This window comes from Tympanuchus pallidicinctus, unplaced genomic scaffold (assembly GCF_026119805.1).
Source record: "Tympanuchus pallidicinctus isolate F22 unplaced genomic scaffold, pur_lepc_1.0 scaffold1, whole genome shotgun sequence".
In the NCBI taxonomy this organism is placed as follows: Eukaryota; Metazoa; Chordata; class Aves; order Galliformes; family Phasianidae; genus Tympanuchus; species Tympanuchus pallidicinctus.
In genome coordinates this window covers 90,650,674-90,676,165 of record NW_026294618.1, presented here as the reverse complement: position 1 = coordinate 90,676,165, position 25,492 = coordinate 90,650,674, and the positions used below count along the sequence as shown (strand labels likewise).

The following is a 25,492-nucleotide window of genomic DNA, read 5'->3' as shown; positions in this document are numbered from 1 at the left end:
TAATATATTGCTTCACTTCAGCCTACAAAAGAGCTGAAATATAAACAAACTAAGGAATGTAGTGAAGAATAGTACAGATGAAAACACTCTTTTTTTGTGGGCTGCTAAAGCAATAACACTTAATATCATTACACAATTTTCTGCAGTAGTATACCAAGTACCTTTCATCTTTAAAATATTTATCTTAATAAAAAGTAGCTAATCGTATGCTGATAGTTCATGTAAGGTTCAGTTTATATTCGTGAGGACTGTCCTACCACATTGATATAAATGTATGTATGTATATTAGCAACAGGTTGCCAAGAAATGTGAGCTACAGTGTGAAGCCCTTAAGTTCATGCAAACATGCTAGAGGTGGAATTAAATCAAACTGCAGCTCTGAACACCTCCTTCAACAGAGGTTCAAGTTTATGGTAAAAAACATCTATAACAGTAAAACTGCTTCTTTCCCATTCCTTAGATCCTCTAAATAAAATATGCTGCATTTTTGCTTCTTGTCTTTGTATTCATCTGTATGGTATCTAGTAACCTGCTAACTTTCATTGCATATACCTGTTCTATGCCATCTTGATTCATCTGGTCTGAACAGCCTTTACAAGATAAAGGATACACTCTACAGAGTACTGAAGTTGTGGATTTTATAGTAGCTTCTATATACGTGGCAATATATTCTTTTGGAGACCATACTCTCAGATGACATGCAATATGGTCATGCTGAAGAGAAAGGTGCTTACGAGATTAATTTGTTATTTCTGTGTTGCTTATTCAGCAATTCATGTCTATGTTAAGTAGACACAGTATATCAGAATACATTGACATTCAAACCTCTCTGAGCAGACACAAGAAAAGAACTGCCAGGCAACTAAAATGAGAGCTTCCTATCATGTCTGTATAAAATCAGAATCTACCATAATAAATAATTATTTTGCAGAAATATCATGATTTGTAGTGAAAAATTCCTGTCAGACTGTATTGCAGTTGAGAGGAATGTTAACGCTTTGTTGCGTTGAGCTGAAATTTTCCATGCAACTTGTTAACCAATTTCCTAACTTGCTTTTTCAGAAACATTGCAGTGAAAAGGCAAGGATACCATAGCTAGGCTCCTGCTTGGATGGAGCACTTCAGTCTCCCTTTCTTTGCAAGCTGCATAATACACCCTGGGAGTGGCATACCAACAACAACAAATTTTAATAGTTGCCCCAGCAGCAAGCATGCCTAAGAGGGACCAGTCATGATAGAATAAGTCTTATTAATACTACCATATGTTACAAAATACTGTGTGGAAACATAGATAAATAGATAGGTTTGAAGTTCAGAATTTTCTGTAATGTATTAGAAAAAATTCAAGGAAACTTTGAATGTTCAACAAATTTCCAGAGATGCCCTTGAATTCATGTGAAATATATTTTATTTGTTTGGAGAAACCTATGAACTTACGTAGTGTGGAGCAGAAATTCTGTCACGGCCTGAACCAGTGATTGAGCATCTGGTGAGATGGCAGCACCAGTCAAAGGGAGCTCAGGTGCATGCAATGTACCTGAATGACCAGAAGGGAGCCAGGATCCGCCCCTCTGCAGTACCTTGTTTAAGGGTTGGCAGTGAAGGTGAGGGTATCTTGTTGGAGATCTCTGCATACTTGAGGCCTTCAAAATGTAAGTAGTGTAGTTTTTTTGTTTGTTTGTTTTTTCTGCTGCATTTGTGCTTGTTTTCATTTACTGCAGCTTAGGATTGTGTCACCCTGCTACCATTGCTGTACTTTCCATCATCGTATTATATCATTACATGGTGTTGTTAAAACAATTCTTAGAGCTTTTCTGAGTTGATCTGTGTAGGGATGTATTCCAGGTACAGCCTAATAGCTATTTTCAAATAAACTATGTGCTTTTACTTCCAACTCACTGAAAATCTAGCACTTCTGCTGATGTAACTCCAACCTTTACTTTGGCATTACTTATATTTACGTGATATCTTCTTGGCTGACAGTTCAATGGAAAAGGAAGGATTAGAATAATATTTTTGATACAGTTTGATGACAAAATCTTGAACAGTGCTTTTAAGACTTAAGCTCTTCTATTTGAACAATTAAAAAATGATGAATAAACACGTGTGCTTGGAAAGTGAATTGAAGAGAATAGTCAAACCATGAAAAGAAATCTAAAGGTGATGAGGACTTTTATTTAGTGTTGTAATTTAACCTTAATATAACTTAAGCTGCTTGAATTTAGTACACAAAATCCTTGTCAAGTCCTATGAACCACCAGTCGGAACTGAATAAAGTACTGTATACAAATTCAAAACTTATTTTCTCCAGACTAAAGCTTGACTTCAACTTATTATATGAGAATCCAAAATTAGAACTTTCGGAAAAAACTCCAAGTAAGTACTAAGGATTTTTTTGTTTGTTTGTTCGTTTAATTGACACCGATGATATACTAATGTGAATCACTTGCTCTCAAAAATGCATGGTAAAACAAGACACAGAACTGGGATGTGCACCTACAGAAATGAAGAACTTCAAACCAAATCTATAGCCATTAGTGCATTATTTTTTATTTTTGCATTATCAGTGCATTAACTCTTAACGAGGCACAATGTCAAATAAATAGAATTACTTGTATTTTTTTATATAAAAAAAAACCAAAAAATGTCCCCACCCAATGTAACGGCATATAGTATACAGGTACAATTACGAATCACTTCTGGGTGTTAGGCTGCCCCTTCATTTCAGATTAATAAAAGTAATTTGGATGGCTGTAACGCTGCCAATTTTCTCTGAAGGTTAAGAGGAATACTTGGGAACTGCAGTTACTGTGACAAGACCTTGCCCCAACAGCTTCTTTGTTTCCTACTTTCGTGCTACCTTCCTGTGGGAGGCAAAATGTAGAATGTGAGAAGTTTCAGAAGTCTGTTTTTGGTTTACTTGGGCTTTAAAAAATGGATTTCAGGATATTTTAGTTCATGGTCCTGATTCAAATCCTGCTGAGCACCATGGAAGAATTCCCGGTGACCTCAATGGGTTGCTAATAAAATTTCATAAATACAAAATTTCTAAAAACCAAATAAAAAAGTTTAGCTTTTCCAAACTATGCAGCTCTGCCATGTATTCTGCTCAGCTTTCATGTACAACTTCAAGGCCAAATATGTAGGAGACATCTGTATGGCAGACTAAGAAAAAGATTATCAGCTGATATCCTTTCTCTCAGCTTAGGGGTAGGGTAAGGTCTCTGTACTTGTAGACATTCCTGGTGGCTTTTCTTAATGGAGTGCTGCTGACCAAGGCTTATAACCCTCTCTGGAAGAAGGGTGTACAGCGGTACATGGAAATTTGAATGTAGGATTCCTGGTGTTTTTCATCCAACCAAATGGTGTTTTTTCCAACAACAGTTTAAAGAACAGTTAGTAAGAAGATGATGAAAAGCACTGACTGATACCCTCTTGCATTTGCCCTATCGAGACTTGGGATATAAGGAACTTCAAAGAAGATCCCTAACATTGATAGTTACCAATCTCAGTAAAGGTTATTGGACATATGCAGGACTCATGGTGCTCTAGCACAGTATGCCAGGCGTAGTAGAAGGAAGAAGCAGGACTCCCACATGCTCTGCCTGATTGTCAAACTACCTTTTCTTCCCAGGGAGCTTGTTTCAGCGGGCAACAGACTTCCTAGGTTTAGGAAAAGAAGGGAAGAGGCAGACTGAAGGGCACCAGATAAAGATTTTGGACTTGGCTCTTATAAAAACTTGCTGGTTTTTCAGCTTTCTGAATAGATTGAGACTCCAAAGTGTGGTGTAGGAAAAATCTGATTATCAGATGTAACATTAACACAAGATTTCTGCAGTGCAGCCTGGTTTTTGGGTATATACAGAGTTTCAGTGTTTCTTAATAAATTACCTCTTCTCGTAGCAATTAACCCCCTCCTGTGAGGGTTCAGTGTTTACTTGGGGCCGTGCCAGTGCTAACAGCTACAGTTTAACATTCTTTTTAATGGCTTGCAATTACTACTGAGAGTGAAGGCTACATAAAATACTAACACTTAAGCATCTTTTACTCTCCTTTGAATATGATTGTGTGTACATTATGTGACTTTTCATTCTTACAAACTTGATATTTGCTTAGAATTCCACCGGACCCATGAAAATGCTCGTTTAAGTGGTTTCTGTTGATTTATTAACTTCCCTCGAAGTCTGATGGAAGTCACTCTGTGTGAAATATTGAATATGTTTTGTTCTTGAAATTGTTCCATAGCAATGCCAGAAAAACAAGGATTTCCACATTTTAACGTGGTAAAGGAACTTTGATAATAACTTTTACAGCATATTTCTTTCCCCCCTCCCCCCCCACTGTGCTACCTCTTTGAGGAAATCATCCAGAGAAAAGCTACTGTATTTTTGTGATCAATCTCATTATTGCCAGCTACATACATAGAATAAGAGAACAAGAAGGTTATTTAAAAACAAGCAAACAACAACAAAAAAATAGAAATCTCTGGCAAGGAATATACAGGTACAATTGCTGCTTTTCCCCAGCAGGCTTCCACCTCAAGAATAAAATGGGTGGAAGCTGGACATGCATGCATCCCAGCCTTGCCCAGGTTTGTATTTATGCTGTGCACGGGTTGTCTCTACAGACAAGCAGAGATCTGCCTAGGTCTCTGGTTGAAGAACAGATCTGAGCACTTATTCTGTACCTCTTGGCTCCTCCGTTGGCCTCATCAACCATTCCATATTTTAAAGGAAACCAGACTTACTCCATTATGTCAGGTTCAGTGGGCCATTGAGACAAGTGACAGACAAATTTTGAAAGTCTCGGAATTGATTCTGGATAAGCCCTCAAATATCTTAGTTTGCATAAATCATTAAAACATCTGGGATCTACAAAATTGTTGATAAATCTCAAGCAATATGGTTTTCTTGAGATTTTCTTTCCACATCAAGCTTCTGTTAGCTCCAGCAACATTTGAAATGAATCTTACTCTCAGTATTTTGGCTCATCTGCATTCAGACCTGGCTGGACTTTGGGATGTACAATAGTGGAATTTGAAAATGTAAGAACCTAGCTACATGCTTCTGAACCTCAAGAGGATTTTAATAGAGACTTTCTTCTAGTCTTTGTTTTTTGTCTGAGCATTGTTCTGTAGAAAGCAATAAATAATTGCAACAGATAAATACAGTGTTTCTTGAAAGAGCTTGAATTTTAGATGCATATTACAAGCCAATCAGTCAGCATTGCACACACAGTCCCAGTAATCTCCTGGCCTTGCTAGACAGTGGATCTTGATTGCTTGTCTCATTTCAGGATCTGAGGTAGTTGTGTATGTTCTTCCCATAATCATTGCACAGACTGTGAATGCCAAAGGCAGTGTAGATTCCAACTTTTGCCTCAAGCAGGATGTCAGACAAAGCCTTGCACAGCTGAGTTTCTATTGTGTCATGTGCTGATGTTTGTGTGTGAGACTTGCATTCTAGCTGGTGAGGTTTCAGCGCCTCCTGTAGCAGTGGTAGCAGCATGTCCTTTCCAGTGGTGGATTTCTATGCACTCTTGAACCACAGCTTATCTCATGCAGGGCTGTGGGGAAGCTTTCCCCTCCTCTTGAACCTGGTGGGGACCCGTGACATGGCAATGGAGACGGTGGTGCTGGATCCCGCCTCTCACCCACTGAGCCTCTTAGGTACCCAAGGTGGGAGCTTGCTGACATTACTGCAGATATCCACTATGGTGGAGTGGGTAGAGGGCTCCTGATTCCTCCTTGTGTCATCTGACTTGGCCGTGGTCATAGTGTACCTGTTGGTGCTGTTGGGCTCCAACTTAGCGGATCTGTCTGAGTTCTGTAGTACAGTGCAGCGCATCTCAGCATCTTGTCTCTGCTTTATGTTCTGCTGAGTGAAATGCTGGCTGGATGACCAGGCCCAAAGTGTTGAGGACAATGGACTTAAAACCTCTTGGTGGCTGGCCACAAGTGCTGTCCCCCAGGGCTTGGTACTGGGGCTGCTTCTATTTAACATCTTCATTAATGACATTCACGAGGGGATTAAGTGCATCCTCAGTAAGTTTGCAGATGACACCAAGTGGGGATGGTGTGTTGATCTGCCTGAGGGGAGAAAGGCACTACAGAGGGATCTGGATAGACTGGATTGATGACCAAAGGTTAACTGTATGAGTATTGGTAGGGCCAAGTGTCAGGTCCTGCGTTTTGGTCACAACAACCCCAGGCAACTCTATAGGCCTGGGGAGGAGTGTCTGGAAAGCTGCCTGATGGAAAGGGACGTTGATGTACTGATGGACAGTTGGCTGAATATGAGCCCAAGTCCATATGAGCAGTGCGAGGTGGCCAGGAAGGCCAACGGCATCCTGGCTTGTATCAGGAATGATGTGGTGAGCAGGGCTGGGGAAGTAATCTTGTCCCTGTACTTGGCACTGGTGAGGTCTCACCTTGAGTACTGTGTTCAGTTTTGGGCACCTCAGTACAGAAAGGACATTGAGGAACTGTAGCAGGGCAACAAAGCTTGTGGAGGCTTGAAGACTGTGTCCTATGAAGAGCAACTGAAGGAATTGGGGCTGTTTATTCTGGGGAAAAGGAGGCTGAGAGGAGACCTTATTGCTCTCTTCCAGTATCTGAAAGGTGATTACATCAAAAGCGGGGCTGATTCCTTCTCACTGGTGAAAGGACAAGGGGAAATGGCCTTAAGTTGCACCAGGATAAGTTTATGTTGGATATCAGGAAAAACTTCTTTACAAAAAGAAGTTAAGTACTGGAATAGGCTCCCTGAGAAGATGTTTGAGTCACCATCCCTGTATGTGTTTAAAACCATTTGGATGTGGTGCTCAAGGGACAAGGTTTACTGGAGTGTTGTTAGGGTAGTTTGGTTAGGTTGTGGTTGGACTTGATGATCTTTAAGGTCTTTTCCATCCTGAGCAATTCCTGAGTATTTGATTCTTCTTTTAAAAGGAGGTTAACAAGGCCAGTAGGGCACTCAGTATTGATTACCTTGTTCTTTTTACTTATTTATTTATTTATTTTGTATGGCACGTAGTCCTATACTCTCTTATACCTCTTCCTTCTGTGTTAAATTCATCTAGGTCGGTCTCTTCTTCTCACAGGCAGTCTCTAATTTAAAGATGTGAGTAGTTTGAATACACAAGCCATAAGAAATTGAAGGAAAACATGTTACAGGAGAATTAAATCTGTATTCTGATTTTTGAGTGAGTCTGAAACATCTCCAGGTTATATCTTCTTACTTTATATGGAAGAATTATTACTTTCCAAGACTTGCAGATATTTCTGGTACTAAGTTGACAAACTGAAATGAAGCAGTAGTAGGTTCTAGTGATTCAAGCAGGTAGGTTCTAGATTCAAGCACTGTAAGGGAAAATAGGAAAAACTGGGTCTTCTCCTCAGAAATTTCAGGAATATTTTCAGCTAAGACTCCTTCTGTTTTTAAGAGCAAACTACTCAGAATTCAAGGAAAAAACACTGTTATGTAAAAGCATTCTTCTCTAAAACTGTTTTTGTATAATATAATATGCTTATTGAAAGGATTTTAATTTTTTTTCTTAAGAAAAGAGCATGAAGCACAAAAACTCCTATGTTAAGCAGTTAATTTTTTCCTCCAGGAGCATAGAAAATATTTTCTAAAATCCTCTATGTATCCTCTGTGACAATTTAAAGCCAGAATTCTTAAAAGCAATGGAATCTAGTCTTCTGTTTTAAGTGTATATCCATTCATCTTTGTACCACCTGCAGCTTAAGTACCATCTTAGTTGTATTCACAATATAAACAAGTGATTAAATATGAGTTTACATCCTTTGCAGGGCTGCCTAAATAAGACCCTATGTTTCATGATATTAGTAAGTTCAGACCCAGTGGCAGAAGCTTGCTTGTGAGCAGTCAGTGCATTATTTCACAGCCATCGTCTTGACCGAAACCAAGAGTTCGTCTTTATCTCTCCCATTAGCTGAGCAGTTGACATTATTATCTTTCAGCTGAAGGTTAAGATAAAACATTGGAATACCATGTTCTCTCAGGAAGGGATATCTACCCTCCTGCTCCCTGGGTAGTACCAACAGCTCAGATAAAAAATGATTAAGAGGGAATAGTTATTTATGAGTAAGAAGGTATAGCAGAAGTCAGAGTCATAGAATAGCTGAGGTTGGAAAAAATCTCCAAGATAATCCGGTTCAACTGTCCACATATTACCAATATTTCCCCACTAAACCATGTATTGCTGTTGGTGCAGGGGAAAGACTGACCCTTTAGCAAAGGCTAGCGAGCTTGGCTGCATTATCACACTCTAATTGGAGTTGTCTAATGCCTCCATTTGCAGGCACAACCCTGAGCTGTCTCATCAGTGCAATGTACATGTCTGATAACTGAAAAGCGAAGCCAGAAAATTTAGGTGATGAGTTTACAGTGACATAAATCTGACCAACAGGAAATCCTATGTATACTGGCATTGTGAAATATCTTTTTGGAAATATCCTCTCCTAAGTTTCAGCATATCAAGGGATTTTTCTTTGTTTACTTGAGACTCGAGGTCAGAAAGTTCTAATTGCTTTTTCAAATCACTCAGCAGGCTCAGTTTTCTTTCTTTAGTGGCGACCCACTATCTGACTTGTGAGTCCTTACTGCAGGAGCATGTCCCATGCCCTGTGCCTGCCTTTCTCAAAGGGTCCATCAGAATTTTCTGTGTGAGTACAGCTCCCTGCAGTTGTCTGTGGAAACAAATGCAGGCTTGGAAACAGAGAGTCAAGGCTGAAAACAAAAGTAAGCAGCAGAGAAAAGTAGGCTTAGATTTGGTGCACCTCCCATCCAGACCAAAAATATTATAGTATTGACAAAAACTCCTGTGCACATGCTTAATTTCATACACTAAGCCTATTCACTGTGTAAAGTTAAACAAATACTTAAGCATTGTCAGATACGAGTTCTGCCACACCAGTAGTAGATACGCTCAGTTTCCATAAGTCACAGCAGCAAATACATAATTTAATAAAAAAAAGACTTCTGTTCATGACTATTGAAATAAACATATAAATCCTCCAAGTGGTACATTTAGGACTGGGTCCAAATGATTCTTAAGACAATGGAAAAGTTGTTATTGATTTTAATAGGTATTTATTATATTTGGCTATTCCTTCAGCTGTCATTCTTTCCCACTCTGTCATCTCAGCTGAATTCCAGCCCCATCTCTTGTGTCTTACCACTATGTGAAAGGCATATACAATTTAAATGAGAGGCTTGTTTGCTCCTTTCTGTTTGAACTATGCCAAATGTGTCATGATGGTAACTGAATTTTGTTATCACTGTATTTATAAAACCACTGAATCATCAGTAAAAGACCTTAAACATTATCTGTCCATCTATCACCAATATTGCCCACTAACCAGTGTCCCTCATCTCCATGGTTCTTGAACACCTCAGGTTGGGGTTCTACCACTTCCCTGGGCAGCCTGTGCCAGTGCTTCCCCACTCTTTCTGTTTTTTTTTTCTTTCTTTTTTTTTTTTTTTCTCTCACTTGTTATTAAACCAGAACCTCCCCTGGTGCAGCTTGAGGCCATCCCCTCTTGTCCTATAGCTGCTACTCAGGAGAAGATTGACTTCCACCTTGCCACAGCCTCCTTTCAGGTATTTTAGGGAGCAGTAAGACCTCCCCTGAGCATTCTTTTCTCCAGAACGAATAATCCCAGTTTCTTAAGCCTCTCCTTAGAAAACCTGTGCTCCAAAGTCCTAGCAGCTTTGTTTCACAGTCAGCAATGAAGGTCTAACGTATTTCAAGAAACATGTTAATTCTTATTTTTGTATACCTAGACAGAGCTGTTTGACTAAAACGCTACTGAATGGTTTTTATACTTTCATGGTATAATGCAAAATCAAACAGGATTAAAAAATTTGGGAAAGAAGATAAGTTTGTCTTTCATTTTTCAGGTAATATTCTGGCCCTTATAAATCTAAATCAAAGTTGACTGAAGAAAACACTTGCGAAGATTTTCTTTACTGCCTTTTCCCTATCCTGTGGTTGAGAAAAAGGCAGCAATTTGATAGATATTCTATGTTTCAGTCACACCAATTCTGAACTTTAAAGAAAGTTTGCTCTTTGATTCGGGAGTTCATTTTTAATTAAAAGCAAGTGCATGTATTTAAATCCCTTTAAAATTAGCCTTTTTTTTCCTTGAGTGTTTTTATCCCACTAGATCTAACTAACTGTTTCAGGTGCTATCAGTTTTAAAGATGCATCAGTATCTTTGAATAGCCTGTGCTGTGAGCTTTAGTAATAGTCCATATGCTCCAGTGTCACTCTGAAACAGCCTGCATGTCAAGTAGGGGACTTCTCAGTATATTCATCCCAGTAGCAAGCTCAGAGGACTGGTCTTTGCGTTAATTCAGGTTTTTTTTTTTTTTTTTTTCTGAAGCTTTGGTGCCAAAGAGCAGCTCAGCATGTCCTCACCTGCAAGGAATGTTGTCAGTCAATTCAGAGCTGAAGCAGTCATGCTTTGCTCTTAAATAACATCTAGGGGCTACAGTATTCCCAGGGATGTAGGAGACTTGTGCTAAGCTCCCACTTATTTCCAAAGTCAGCATGATCTGCGTCTGTGCGACTTTGATGGATCATGCAGAGGAGCTTCTCCTGCAGCTGCTTTGTTTGGCTTCAGAGGGCACAGGTGGCCTGGGGCCCAGTTCATGCCCCCTCAGCTCTGCTACGTTTAATAACCAGTGGAGAATGCACCCCCAAGAAGCCCTTAGGAAATATGGCTTCTCTCTTTTCCCAGGGAATGTGCTGTTTTGTTTCTTCAGACCAGTGTTTGAGAAATATAAAAAATAAATGCATCAATGATGCTTAAATATTTCTACAGAGAAGCAGGGGTTTTTAGTGTCAGAGTTTTGAATATTCGTCTAATGCCCAATTTAGGTATGTCTGTCAGTCCTTCTCTGTTGGATCTTTCAGCTCCTGTTAACAAAATGGTGAACTGAAAATGATCATTCTCACCTAGGACTGTAAATGATTTGACCAAGAATGTCATGAGGAGATAATACATGGAATTCTTCATGTAAATTAGGAAATCAAAGCTGACAAAGGGAAAAAAAAAAAAAAAAAAAAAAAAAAAAAAAGTAAATAAAAACACAGCAAAACAACAACAACAAAAAACCAACAACATTAGGGCTTCTACTTCATCCTCATTTTGGCTGTTGGGAGTTACCATGTGATCTAAGACAGATTTTCCTTTCCGAAATAAATTTGCTTAAATGTCTGTCATAATCCTCAAAACAGTTCTAAAATGTACAGGAGGCACTTTCTTTTTTTTTCCCCCTGTTTTTGGAGCTCTCTAGAAAGAGGTGAGGTTGAGATTTTAATGAGCACTTTCCTCTTAATTCTGAGAGTAGCTGCTGTGTATCATTAATTTTCTGAGAGCGCAGAACTATTTTTGTCATCTGATCACTACTTTTCTCACAGCCAGAATGAAAGAGAGAAATAATGCAAACATGCACATACATATGCGAATGGAGTCTCTCTCTCCAACTGTTCTCTGGGGAGCTCCATCATACCTGGGTTTATGAGCCTTGGATCATCTATGGCCAGTGGATTTAGTAATAAACAGAGTGGAAATGTTCTTCATCAGAGTTCAAAGTGAATTTCTACCAGCCCCTGCCAGACGTTGTTTCCCCCTGGCCCCTCAGCATTTTACTGTGATGACTTCCTTTCAGTGGAAAGAATAGAGGAAGAAAGGCAGCTTGCACATCTTTAAAATGTCTTGAAGTTCTGCAAGCTCTGCACTGCAAAGGGCATTCAGATGGTTTTTGTAGCACAGCTTTTCAGTATCTTTTGTGCTGTTGGAAGTACAGTCCCTGTGAATCAAAAGAAATGTAGTGAGGTATCAGCCTGAGGGTTGCATAATGTAGCAGGTAACCATGTCTAAAACAGAAATTGTAGCTTTATATTGTTTGCTGTGGTCTCCAACCATTGGAAAACTTCCTCTGCTGGGCAAGGTCTGAATATCCAACTTATCATTTACTAAACAAAATGTCATGCAGTCTCACCATAAATCCCACTGCCCATATTGCACCAATGCATGCAGAAAGAAGGATGGCCAACACTGTTAGCTGAATCTACTTCATCTTCTAATGAACTCAGAGCTACTAGGAGTTCACTGTGCTTCTGGATGTGAATGTCTTAAATGTCTCAATTTTCAGATCTTGGAAACTAATTGTGGACTTTGTGAACTGTGTGGTGAGATGTCACCACTTGAAGATAGCACTTGAAGGAACAAATGCTTTTAAACACTGGTTGGATGCAGAAGACCAGCTTGATTATTTTTATCCAGGGTATAAAAATACCAGACATGTATTTTTATCTCCCTTTGAAGGGATCTGCGGGCTGAAGGGTAGGTTATAGTACATACAAAGAATCTCAAGAAGTGAAAATTATAGGCACTTCAGAGAATTACCCATATCTCTCTCATAAATTCTCGAGGGGGCTGTCTGAAGATGGAGGTGGTTCAGAGGAGGCCATAAAAATGCCTGGGGGACATCATAGGAACACTTTTCCCCCTCCATCAGCCAGGGGGATAGTGGGGAGCATGGCAGAAACAGCAGATATTATGTAATGCCCCTCATCAGCCTGCAGATGTGTGAACTAGTTTAAAACTTTTATTAGGGCTTTTATTAGACTGTGATACAGTCCTGGCCTCTTTGCATTTGCCAACTTAGCCAATTGCTCACAAGTTATAACAAATTAAAAATACCTAATGCTCAAGCTATTCTACACTTGGGGGTTAGGGATGGAGTCCCAAATAGATAATATTTTAAGTGGTTAGGCAGCCATGTTCCTCCTCTGCCTTATGGTCGTCTTTATGAGAGCCAAGGCATCACCAGTGACTGCTTCACTGCTTGAGAACAACGTAAAGAGTAAGTGAAATGTGAGGAGTGATCTTCTCAAATCCTTGTTGATTCTGTAAATGCTTTTCAATGCACTGACAGCATAATGAATAGGTATTGTGTTTTGGTTTTTTTTTTTTCTTTAATGTTTCATATTTATAGTAACATACTTGACAGATTTGATATCTAGTTTAATTTCCATCTAAAATGCAATAACTATTTCCAAAACACGTCTGATTTCTTTATCCTGTCTAAATGAAGCAGTCCTTATGCGAGTTGTCAAGTCTCTCTGTCTGGCTTTATTCTCAGTGATTTCAGTGTAAACCAGAGATCTGAGCTGCAGCAATGGGGAAGGAGTATAGGGGGCATATCTCCAAAGCAGCAGGGAATGGTAGTTCACTCTCTCTCCAAAAAGGTCAGGTAGCAAGTTCTAAAATGAGTAATAAGCCCCTATGTAACTGTATGCTCAGACTGCACGTGACTAAACAGTGAAATGCTTTGCTACACAATGCAGTACTTACCAAAATTAAAAAAAAAAAATCATTAGACAAATTCCTAAGAGGGAGTGTCATGGAGGACACCAACGTACAGCCTCAAGCTCAAAAAATCACAATTCCCAGGCTGATAGAAAACAAGTAGATATACTGGGAAAGCACCATACTATCTTCTCTATATAGCCATACACTTCTAGCAGAAATAGGAAAGCAGAGTAGATGGATCACTGGGTCAATCCATTATTGTCTTCTATGCTCTAATAACTGAGTTGAGAACAATGAAATCTGTAAGTCCTTGGATGGTTATGACTTCATGCATGATAATTTAAGTGTTGTTGAAAAGAAAAGGAATTCTGAGAAAATCTCCCAGTGTCTCCAGACGTTCTTAAAAAGGGATAATTTCATATAGTTCAGATTGAACAGATGAAGATGTCTGATTTCAACTTGGAAACACTGAAATACCCACAGTAGGACACCTAGGGAGGATCACAGCATTCAGAAACTAGTGGTGACGAGAAGAGAGGGGGTAGTACAACTTGCAGGAACCATCAGCGGGAGATGCACTCTTTCATCTCTGGGCTCTTTCACATGCCTAAGGAGAATTAATTGCTCCAAGTATCCATCCCTTTCCTGCCCTGTCATTGGCCGTAGCAACAGGAAAAGAATGTATCCCCTGAGTCCAGTTTCACATTTATGTTAAGCTTTTTATTGTAAAAGCAACGCAAACTGGCTTTAGTATAAGTGAGAATTAAATGTAGCACATATCCTTACAAAATCACAGGGGACTACAGTGCAATTTTTTTAATATATATATTTTATATATATATATATATATATATATATATATAAAACACATTTGTTAGAGCAAATCACTTTAGAACCCGATTATCTTTTTAAACAAATTTTGTAAATGGGCTGCAATATTTTATATCCACTCAATGCTTTACAGCTCAAAGCACTTAACAGGCTTAAAAACCTGGAGTGGGAACCAACTTTTATTCAGTGCATGGACAGCACCTGGCACAATAGGAACTGGTCCTGGAGTCAGGTTTCCATGTGTTGCTACAATAGCAATGCCTCTAATAGTAACAGTAGAATGGAAATACTGACAATTCTGAGTCAGAAATGTTAGACAAATATGGAAAACTATGTTTTAATGAATGACACAAGCCTTAATTTTGAAGTGAGCAGTTACAGGAAGCACCAAGAGCCATACTAAGGACAAAGTGTAGACTCTGAGGTGTGATGTTAAATATCCATCCCATTCAAACATGGGCCAGAGCCTATGTGTGATTAAGCCCATTCTGTGAACAATAGAACAGATTTCTAAATGAGGAGAATGTGTCAATTGTGAGGAATTGATGAACAGGTCAAAATACAGGTACAAATACATATTTACATCATGTAACTATGCATTTATGAACACTAAGACTTGAAGGATTTCTGACCCTATCCTTTTTTACAGACAAATATATAAACTATGTATTATATACACATATACTTCAGAATTCATGCTATATAAATATACATAATTTACTTACACTATTTGGACATTAAGGATAGTTCCTCAGCAATATTCTGACCAAATGTTCCAATAAATATTCTGACTATTCTTCCAAATAATTACTTTGAGCTTCTTAATAGAAAAAAAAAACCAGAATTTATGGCCTTTTGTGAGCCAGACTAGTGGGCAAGGTATACAGATGAGGTGGCTTATATACAAACTTGACCATTTGCAATAGGACCACATTTGTAATTTAAACTATGCTGAAAGGTTGTATATGGTCTGCTCAATGAGTATTTTCTGCTTCAGTGCCTGGACAGGTAAATCAAAGAATATAGCACACAAGTGCACAGCTTACTGAGGTAAGAGGCCACTGGATGTCATCATTTCTTTTTCTAGGAAGCAGGTCTTCTCCAGAGGTGGAAAATATGGCACTTATGGAAGGTAGTGGATTTGATTTTGAATGTTCTTGGTGGTTTGACGTGATTCTTTTTAAGTTAAAATACATTTCCAAAGTCAGACTTATTCATGAGTCAGTGGAAACATACACATCCCTTTTCTTTGAAAATGCAAGAAAGAAAAACTTTGAGTGCCCTAGTTTTGGTACAAATTTGTCAGTCTTCAAATGGTTCAACTAATTAGGTCAGAGTCTTTTAACCCTCCAGGTTGCTCAGATGCTCTCACTGTGCAATTTGGAGCTTCCTTCCTTACAGACTTCAGAGCAGAGAGTTTTAAAGTAATATAGGAGAAGAAAAGAAAGATAAACTTTTCATAAATTTCTCTAAGCATTTAAAATCCTGTTATTAAGACTACGGAGTTTTCCTACTGCCATCATAAATCTTTGCATAGAAGCAAGGAGAAAAGTACCAAAATGTATGCATCACAATTACTGCACAGTCATTTCCTCTAGGAAAACACTGGTAAGTAGTGCTACTGATGGCCACACGGGAAGACAGGAATTAGTTTTGTGTCTTTTCTGGTGTGATGTATTAATAAATCATAAAATCACAGAATTGGAAGGGACCTTTGAAGAGGCCTATATTTTCCTTTTATTTTCAGAACTGAAGCAGTAAGCTAAATTCTGTTACGCTGTATGGCAGCAACATCACTGCTTTTTTACATCCCATTTCCTTTTACCTCCTCTACTGTACTGTTGTATATGCAAGTTCTATCTACGTCATAACCAATGAATATCTGGCACTGACAGTGATGAGCTGGAAATGAGTTGGGTCCTGAAGGAGTTTTTTGGTCTGCAGAATTTTCTGGTTTTGAGAGATAATAAGGAAAGAACTCAGCTTAATATCCAGGCCTGGTTCAGTTGAAATAGTCAGCAATTACAAAAAAAAAAAAACAACAAACCACCAATATGTTTGCAAATGGAGCATATTGTGTAGAGAAGTAACCTTGTGATGTTCTTTACATGAGTGCTTTATAAAGGCGAGATGTTTTTGGACTCTGTCTGTGGCTGATAGATCTTTTCAATATTTAGTTCTAAAAATAAGCACTCTAAAGATCCTCATAGCTTGCCTGCACTGACTACCCATAACAACTTGCTGTATTTCTGTAGTAACTTGGTCTTGTGAATAAAGTTCTAAATGTTTTACATCTGTAGAAAGACAGGAGGTTTTGAAGGTAGAGGGGTTCCTTCGTTTATTCTAATTTTTTAACATAGCATCCAATCCACAAATGAGATCTGAAATTGTTTATCATTGTGCATTATAATTTGACATAAAGGACAATATTCCTGGACTGAAAAATAGGCAGAAAGAAGAGAAAATTTGTCTGTACCAAAACCAGAAAGGTAAAAAGAGAAAATAAACAATAACAACAACAAAAAATTTGGAAATAAGAAAAACACCACAACAAACACAAACAACCATGAGCATAGAAATGCAGATAATGATTTTAAGAAGAGATGATAGATTTGATTATTTTCATCTCTGTATGTTAACAAGTTGATCACGAGTCTGTTAGGAATTTCTAAAATGAATTACCTATCATTATATATTAGTTGGTATACCTAGAAATGGCAGAACTGTTTTCTTTGCTGCCAAAGACACAGCCAAAACATTATGTTTGGGATTAATAGGTGCTTTCATTGTAAAGGGATAAACAGGTTTTCTAATGTATTGTTCTTTCTTGAAATTTTTCACAAGAACTAGTAGAGCTTCCAACCAGCTCCACGTGTGACTTGTCAGAATTAAAAAGCGCATAATTAACGTTAGCAAGGGATCAATCCGAAATCCGTAGAAATCTCTGGGACCCTTTATATCAATTTGACTGGTCTTTTGATCAGCCCATACATGAAAAAAACATATTTATGAGTCCCAGAGATAGGACTCATTAAAATATATTTCCTTTATTTTACGTGTGTGATTTTAAAATGATTTTATATTTTATAATTCCCTAGAATAACATTTTATTGTAAGTTATTGAAAGACAAGGAAGTTCTAGTAATAGAGGAATATGTAGAAAAAATTTTTGCGGATATAAATTAAAAATTGTTATATTAGTTTTATTAGAGCCTTGTTTTGGTTTTGTTTTATATTTTTTATTAGAGGTTTAAGTTTCTTCAAAAAAGGAAGATTTTCTTAGGACAGAAATGCAGGATTATAGCAAGACTACCATTAAATGACAGTTGTGAACAGTCTAGTTCAACCAGGCTACTGCTGAAATATTCATAAGCAGAAGGTAGAAAACAATGACATTCTTCTCACTAGTGATCTATTTAATATCTATGGTAATGTTTTCTTGGCAAAACCAGTACTTCAGACTCTCAGACCACAGTCATTGAGAGCGATTCATACAAGACAGACACAAACACACATGCCTAGTCTTTGAGATGTAATAGTATTCAGTTCATCATTTCATTCAGATTTGTAATCAGCAAAGCAACAATTGCAGGAATTAATTAATTTATTTTCATAATTAATTGATTTTAAACATCTGCCATTTATCCACCAAATGAGTATATTATTTTAGATCTCAATGATCCACAGTCCCAATCTATTGGATTTTGGCCCAGGCTTAAAATCAGAAATATTTACAGACAAATACAAAATTTTGGGAAATAGAAACAATGATAAAAAAAAAAAAAAAATCAATCTTTAATACAGAAATAATGAATTTCTTAACCTTAGCTGCTGGTCTTCTTCAAATTCAAAGTGAGAAGTAATATTTAAGATATTTAGGATATTTGAAAGTAGTCAACTCTTGCAGAGTTCTAGTGTGCCTAAGATAAACTGAAAAAGAAAAAAATCCTTTGAATCTTTAAAAAAAAAAAAAATGTTAGTTTTCTATGTCAGTTTTCTTTAACATCAACTTTTTTGACTGTTTTATTGAAACTTCAACAGACAGTAGCTTATTTTTCCACAAACTTAAGCACCTGAGATTTTTGGCTAATGGATATAAGACCAGTAAAATTTCCTATAAAATGTAACTTTATATGAGAACTTACATTATGTTTATAGAATATATTACAGTGTTTGCTTTTCAAAAAGCAGACTTCTTGGTATTTTCAGGAGGAATATCAGCTGCATTGCAGTGTGAAAATAAAAATAATCAGCTGATGGATGCAAATAATCAGATGTTTTCTCTGGAGTCACCACATGCTTCCTGGATATCACTGTTTCCCACTCAAAGATCAATAAATAGCAAGCACCAAACTAGTATAATCCTTTCTGTTGCCTGTAATGAGCTATTAGATCTTAGACTGAAGAGAGAAATGTACAGAGGTTGTTTAAATGCTCTTAGAAATGTGTCACTATCCAGTCAGAAATGAATGAACTATCACCAGTTGCTAAGGAACAACTACTTCGAGAGCTGACACAAAATATATGAAATCAAATTTTCATATTCGTTCAAGAGCAAGAAAAAAGCCACATCAAAACATATTGCCAGACTCCCACCCCCAAGAGCTGATTATTTCAAAACTCAAACCATGTTTCGCATTTAGGAAGGGCATACTTTAAGGTTACTTATCTCAACAATAGGTGGTGACCCTTACTGTAGTCATATTGCAATTCCCCAGGCCTAAATGCTTATATACAGCTGGAGATCATCACCACAAGGGAAAAAACACAAATCAGCATATTTCACTCTGTATAATTCAGAAGTCAGGATTGCTCACACTGATATCAGATGTGCATATATCTCTCCCTTCTATTCTCTCAAATTATGGCCATAGTTCTGCGAGTTCCATCAGCTCTTGTTCTACCTATGCTTTAACCTTCAGTTACTTTGGAAGAAGTTACAAAAGCTTTCTTTTGCTCAGGGAACAATGCTTGCTAATATCTCAGATGCATACCAATGTATTTGAACAGTTATGGCTCAATATGATAACAGAAGATCAGAAAGAGTACTGGGCTGGAAGATATTTAAACACTCCTCACTCCCTCATGTGGAGGATTTTGTATGGATTCTGTCTGCTCATTCAAAAATAAGAGAATGAGATAAAAGGACTTTATCTCTCAGCTGAAGTCAGATTCTTTTGAATAGGTCTTGAATCAGCTTTGCGTCAAAATTTCTCAGTCATCCCACTGTTCTGCTCTTTTCATTTAGAATGATTATAAGCTATCCAGATTCAATGTGTGTGTGTGCTTCCAGGAGCAGTGCACTTAGGGATTCACTAAGTATGTGAAACAAATCCTCCATACCCATTTTTTAAATAGGGATTGAAACTAAGTAATGGAAATAGCAGAACCCGTGGGATTGATTAAAAGAGTGTTGAGTTTGCCTATATTCAAAGTACATAATTAGAGTCTTATATGACATGCGACTGTAAAACCCAGTTGATCTGACACTCACATACATGGGCTTTCCTTGCAGGAGTTAGCTAATACCAGAAATGTTCCTCACACATCATGGAAAAAACATTAGTACTTTAGGAACCCAAGACATATCATACTGAATATGCATTTACTTTACAATAAATTGCTGTTTATCTGGAATACGTCATACTACCCTGAAAGTCTATCCAAGAGTCTGTGTATGATGCCTGAAAAGGCCACAGCAAATACATTCCTCCATGCATTATTTGTTTCTCTCTGAAAGCTACGCATCTAGTTGTTGTCACAGTGAAATTGTAGATGCTGGGGGAAGACAATTATCCTTTTTCTCCAGTCTGAATGGGAAAGCTGATACAAGAGCAATAACCAAAAGTCAGGTCTTTCCCACATTTACTGTTACTGGCTACCATTAGTGTAACATTTCTTTAAGAATAGCCATTTATACAGGCCTGCCTTCTGTGGAAAGATTTACTAACAGCTTTGAGTGGAAACTCCACTATAAAACTAACATGCTTATGGAAATAGTACAACAAAGGTATAAAAATAATGCATGAAAAGTGGCTTGCTGATGCACTTACTGTAGAACTCAGACTAAAAATAAAAGGACCTCAAAATATAAAATAAGTTCAAGGTTTTTTTTTTCTTTCCTTTTTAAAATACAGAATTAGTTCTAATGGATCATGGACTAAAGAAGTATATTGTGATTGGAGCTAACAGTATTTTCACATTTTTTCCTTCAAAGACTCCATTCAATTTCTTTTTTACAAGGCAGAATCTGGCAGTACAATAAAAGGCAGCTTTCAAAAAAAAAAAAGAGATAAAAAATAAAAGAAAATTATGGAAAGAAAAGTCGTCGGGATTTAACAATGCTGACTGATTTTCTGTCCTTTTCACTACTCCAGTTGCTGAGTGTTCAAATACTGAAAGAAAATATACCACTGCCTCTAGAGATGCCGTGTCAACAAAAACTCCTTCTGCTGACATGATACAGCATCTGTCTCGCGAACCAGAGAGAAATTTGTCATACAGGATTTGGTGACACTGTTTGTGGAGTCATTAGCATGATGGAACTCAACTCTCAGATGTCATCTGTGCGCTTCGGAAGATGAAGTACTTCAGCTTGTTGGGAAATCAGTGAGTCTTAGAATCTTATTACAAATTAGACAAGTGGATTTGAAAGAAAAATTGTGTTGCTAGAATTTTGATGATTGTTGGTGGGTTTATTTATTCATTATTTTATTGCTCTTTAAAAAAAAACACAAACGTGTGGAAGACTTTAAAGAGGTGGTGTGCTGCAATGTTTGCTAACCTTGAAAAGTCCAAGTTATTTTTTTTCCTACACCTTGCTCTAAGTGTATTACACTTAGCATTTGTTTCCAGATAATGGGCTCATAAAAGAGCTTTTCCAGACATCAAAGTAACAGAATGAATTCCCTGTATAATATCCAGATTGCCTAAATTCTTCTGGGTGCTTTGTATCTGTGGTCTAACTGGCTGTGAGTAGCTACCAGCTACTTCAGTTGTACTGAAGATCTCAGAGAATTTCTTCAAAATCCTTTACCATGTCTAGATCTCCCCATTTTTTCCCCATACTCAAACAGAAATAAGCCATTTCGATATGTCACAACTTTGTTTTCTTTGCTTGATGCAGATCTGCAATAACATTTTAGTTCAGTTCAGGAGTGTGCCTTTTCCTCACTGGCAACGCTCTAGTTCACACCACTAGTCAGTTTTGGAGGGTGTAGACTTGGATTCCTTTAAGATAAAAGGAAACTAAAGGAGTTCTTTAGTCACTCCAACTGCCCTTTGATATTTATTAAGGGGTATTTACTCCATGGGAACAAACTGGATCAAACCTGAAGTAAAAATGTTTGAAGTGCCTCCTGAAATTTACATAGTGTTGATGCAAGTTCCTTCTTATCAATTGGTTCCTCTGCAAGTTTAATACAACTTTGTTCCGTGTAGTAATGCAAACATAGCCAGGGACATTGAGCAGTCACCAATAGAAGTCCTCTTCAGGGTGCATCAGAAAATATTCTTCTGTCTCTGATTCCCATTGAGATAAGAGTAAGATAATGGTTTGAATTCTAAAAATATGAAGGGTTGTTCAAAGGTGTCTCTCAAAAGTCTTCCTACAATCTTGTCCTTGATAAGCAGAGTTAAGTATAACTGATAAATTGTGAGTCTAATTCTTCATGCATATTACTGTACATGACTACTACAAGAATTAATTCTATGATGTCTGTAAAATGCATGTAAGATACACTTTCAAAAATGCTATGAAAGAAGTATAATGGGCCTAAACAATAATAAGAAGCAGGTTTCTATCACTTTACTAATAACTGATAACTTTACTGATAACTGTTGTCAAAGCTGTACACAAGTTAAGCAAATACTTCAGAACTACAGGCATGGTCTTGCCAACCATCTTCAGAGTATAATTTTTTTTTTCTCTGGTGCTAATGATAATCTGCGTGGGAAAAAAGGTACACACTAAAAATAGCATTGGTGTAACATGTTCCTAAAAGATACTTTGATTTAAAAAAAAAAAAAAACAACAATGCTTTGAACAGAAAGGTTTTATATTTATAAATTGTTGATTTGCCATACTTCATGGCTCAGGCCAAGAAATGAATGAAGATTCACCATGTGACTATGGTGAATATCAATATGATGGCTTCTTGTTTAGAAAGGGCTTGAGCTGCAAAATGCAATGGAAAGCACAGCAATGACAGCAGAATAGCAAGGTCCTATGTTGCAGAAAGTGAGGACATGTTCAAATGCAACAGCAATGGGCACAGAAAAAAAAGAATCTGTTTACATTTTGAAGGCCTCAGGTACACAGGAATCTCCAGCAAGATACCTTCACCTCCACTGCCAACTCTTAAATGAGGTCTGGAAAGGGGAGGATCCTGGCTACACCCCTTCTGATCACTCAGGTAACTGTGTGAGAAATGTGGTTTTATAAGAAATGCGATCACAAAAATCCTGTATGCTTAAGCACTCCACAGGACAGAAGGATGTTCATCAATGGCATCTCCCAGAGATCTTAAGCATAAGCATACTGAAAAAGTAGACAAACACCAAGGTGACAAGGCTTGTTTATACTGCTAAGGAAATAGAAGCAAGGACTGACTGCAGTATCTAGCAGAGGAACTCACGATAACCAGTGACCAGAAGATGAATTTACAGAAGTATAAAAGACTAAAAAAACCCAACTCAACATACTGAGATAAAAAGGAAGCAAAACACAACAAATGCCAAATTGAAGGCCAGGGATAATTAGGAAGGAAAAGAAAAGGCAGCATAAGCCGTCATTACGGCACTGCATAAAACTATGCTTTATCTCCCTCATAACTATTATGTGTGGTAATTGTATCCTCATCATGAAAAGGATGTAGTGAAGCTGGAAAAACTCAGGAAGACCCTGAGCCGCAAATTTCTTGGAGAGTATCCTGAGGCAGTATGAATTGTATGCCTGCCTGTTCTCTTGCATTTTCTTGTACATCCCCTTATCCATCACTCTTGGAGACAGTGCACTGAGCTGGCAGGGTCTGTGGGCTGGTCTGGCACATCATTTCTTATGCTCTTGACAGAATTTTAAAAAACGAAGGTAATTTGCTTTAGTCAGTGGGCTTGTCTGGTAATGAAAAGGGAAGTGCCCTACTGTGTACAGAGCAAAGAGTATTTTCACTGCTACTGTCATTTTGGCTTACGAGAAGTACAATATCTTTAGAAGAAACAGGAGAGGTCTGAGTGCTCTTAGGGAAAATAAAACTGATACTTAGAAAGTATCATAACATGATTCCTTTTTCTCACCAGCAGCAAATAAACATTGTCAGGATTCAACTACATTTAAGTGCTCTCTGTCCATACCCTGAGATAACAGAACCATCTCTGTGGAGATGTTTGTTGACTGTAGAATGAGAAATGGCAGTGTTGGCTGTACATCCCTTGAGTAGGAAGGAAGAGTGGCAGATAAAACAAATGTAAGTTTCCCACTTGAATAATACTTAATATATTGCATGCCAATTAAAAAGGACCTGAGTACTTCAGTGGGATTTCCCAACACGGTGCTGGGTGCTTGCTAATGTGACTAACACAGGACACTGCAAGGAGAACCTGGTTTATAGTAATGGAGTGGAGACCCAGCCTATCCTTGGGAAGGAATCTTATCTCTTGCCCTCCCAGGATCACATGAAATTTGGAATCAGAATGACATTCCGAGCCATTTATCTGGTCCTTCCTCTTACTGTTCCTCCTACTGCTCCTCCACAGAGGGGATTATGGTCATTCCACTAAATATATTTTCATGGGATATGAACAGCTCAGGGCACATAATGTGCTGTGCAACAGTTTCTCCAAGTGTGTGTCATCCCACAGATTCAAACATCAGAAAGAGTAGACTCTCATTTGCATGTTCATGAGGTCAACACACACTCATAGGCTAAAATGACCTTAAAAATGCAATAACAGGTTGCTTTCATGTGGTTATGGAAATGACATAGTTCATTTAATCACTCCCCACTGATATTGGATATGGTGATGTTAGGGTTCCCACGATTTCTTGCAGAATGAGAAAGAAACATGAAAATGCCTGTTAGTTCATTTATTAGCATTATCATTCGTTGATTCTTTCTACTGCAGCTAATGCGGAAGAAACTACAACAACTATCTTTATTTGTAACCCATTCTCCATGTACGAAATAAAACAGAACTCTGCAGATTCTTCCACTCATCTCTTAATACCAGACAGTACTACTTCCTTTCGCACAGAAGCAATGCAGTATAGTGCATGGGAAAGAAGACTCCACTAAGGCAAGTAACTTTTATTTGCCCTTACATGCTTTTTTTTTTTTTTTTTTTTTTTTTTTTTTTTTTTTTTTGCCTTTTGCTGAAATGACAGAACATACCGAAAGCCACACAAAGAAATTAAATTTAATAAAATTCAGGATAGTAGTTCACTTCAAAACCTTCTTCCAAATCTTTTGTGTAGGTTTAAGAAACATTTATGGGCAATATGTGTTGAAATTCTTATAGAAAAATGCCTGTTTTCAACCTCAGAAAATGGATCTGGCTTATAATTTGAAGCACAAGAATTTATCAGAAAATGAGATTTAATTACTGTAAAGAAGAGATACATTTCCCTTGATGGGAGGCGAAATTCTGGCTTCTGGACCACAAAGAATCCTTGGAAAAGGACTTGTCTCCAAGGCATCCTAGATATAATGCTCCACAGAAGGGAGTGATACAGCTATGAACCTCACTAAGGGAACTCCAGATGGAGGACATGGTGTTAGTGGGAGATTTTAAAACTGAGACATTCCTCCACTAGCTGCAGAAACTGAAATGAAATTTGTTGTGCATCCCTTAATTGAGAGGTCTCACTTCTCCTGTTAGGGGGTAGTACAACTACTTTGCTCTCCTTCTCTTTTTCCATGGCAAATGAACTCAGCAGAAGTAGACTTCTTGCATGATTTCTTTTCATCAATCATCACATCTATCCATCAGGTACAGGAACATCTGGGCAAGCTAGTTAATGTGTAGCTGACTTCAGTTAATGTTTATAATTAAGCCATGAGATTCAACAAGCAGCGCATTTCTGAGGGATTATCACACACTTCAGGTGCAGTATGAAGCACAAGCCAAAAGCCCTGTGACTTCAGCTATTCAAAGAGTGCAATAATCCCTCAGAAATCTATTAACCATGAGTGCCTTATAGCTATTCTGGTATGGAAACTCCAAGGTAAAAAGGTCATACCTGTAACTTTAGTTAGAAATATTGGCACATACATGACATCACTGCCAGCCAATCAAAAATGGCCATTGCTGTCCAGT

General features: G+C 37.8%; 1 long non-coding RNA gene across 1 annotated transcript; it reads left to right on the top strand.

The window, feature by feature from the left end:
• The first annotated feature begins 1,556 nt into the window (after positions 1-1,556).
• LOC128087287 (uncharacterized) lies at positions 1,557-24,467 on the top strand. The gene is made up of 4 exons (XR_008209770.1): positions 1,557-1,652; positions 20,557-20,788; positions 22,485-22,593; positions 24,302-24,467. It is a non-coding gene; the product is annotated as an uncharacterized LOC128087287 (long non-coding RNA).
• The last annotated feature ends 1,025 nt before the right edge of the window (positions 24,468-25,492 follow it).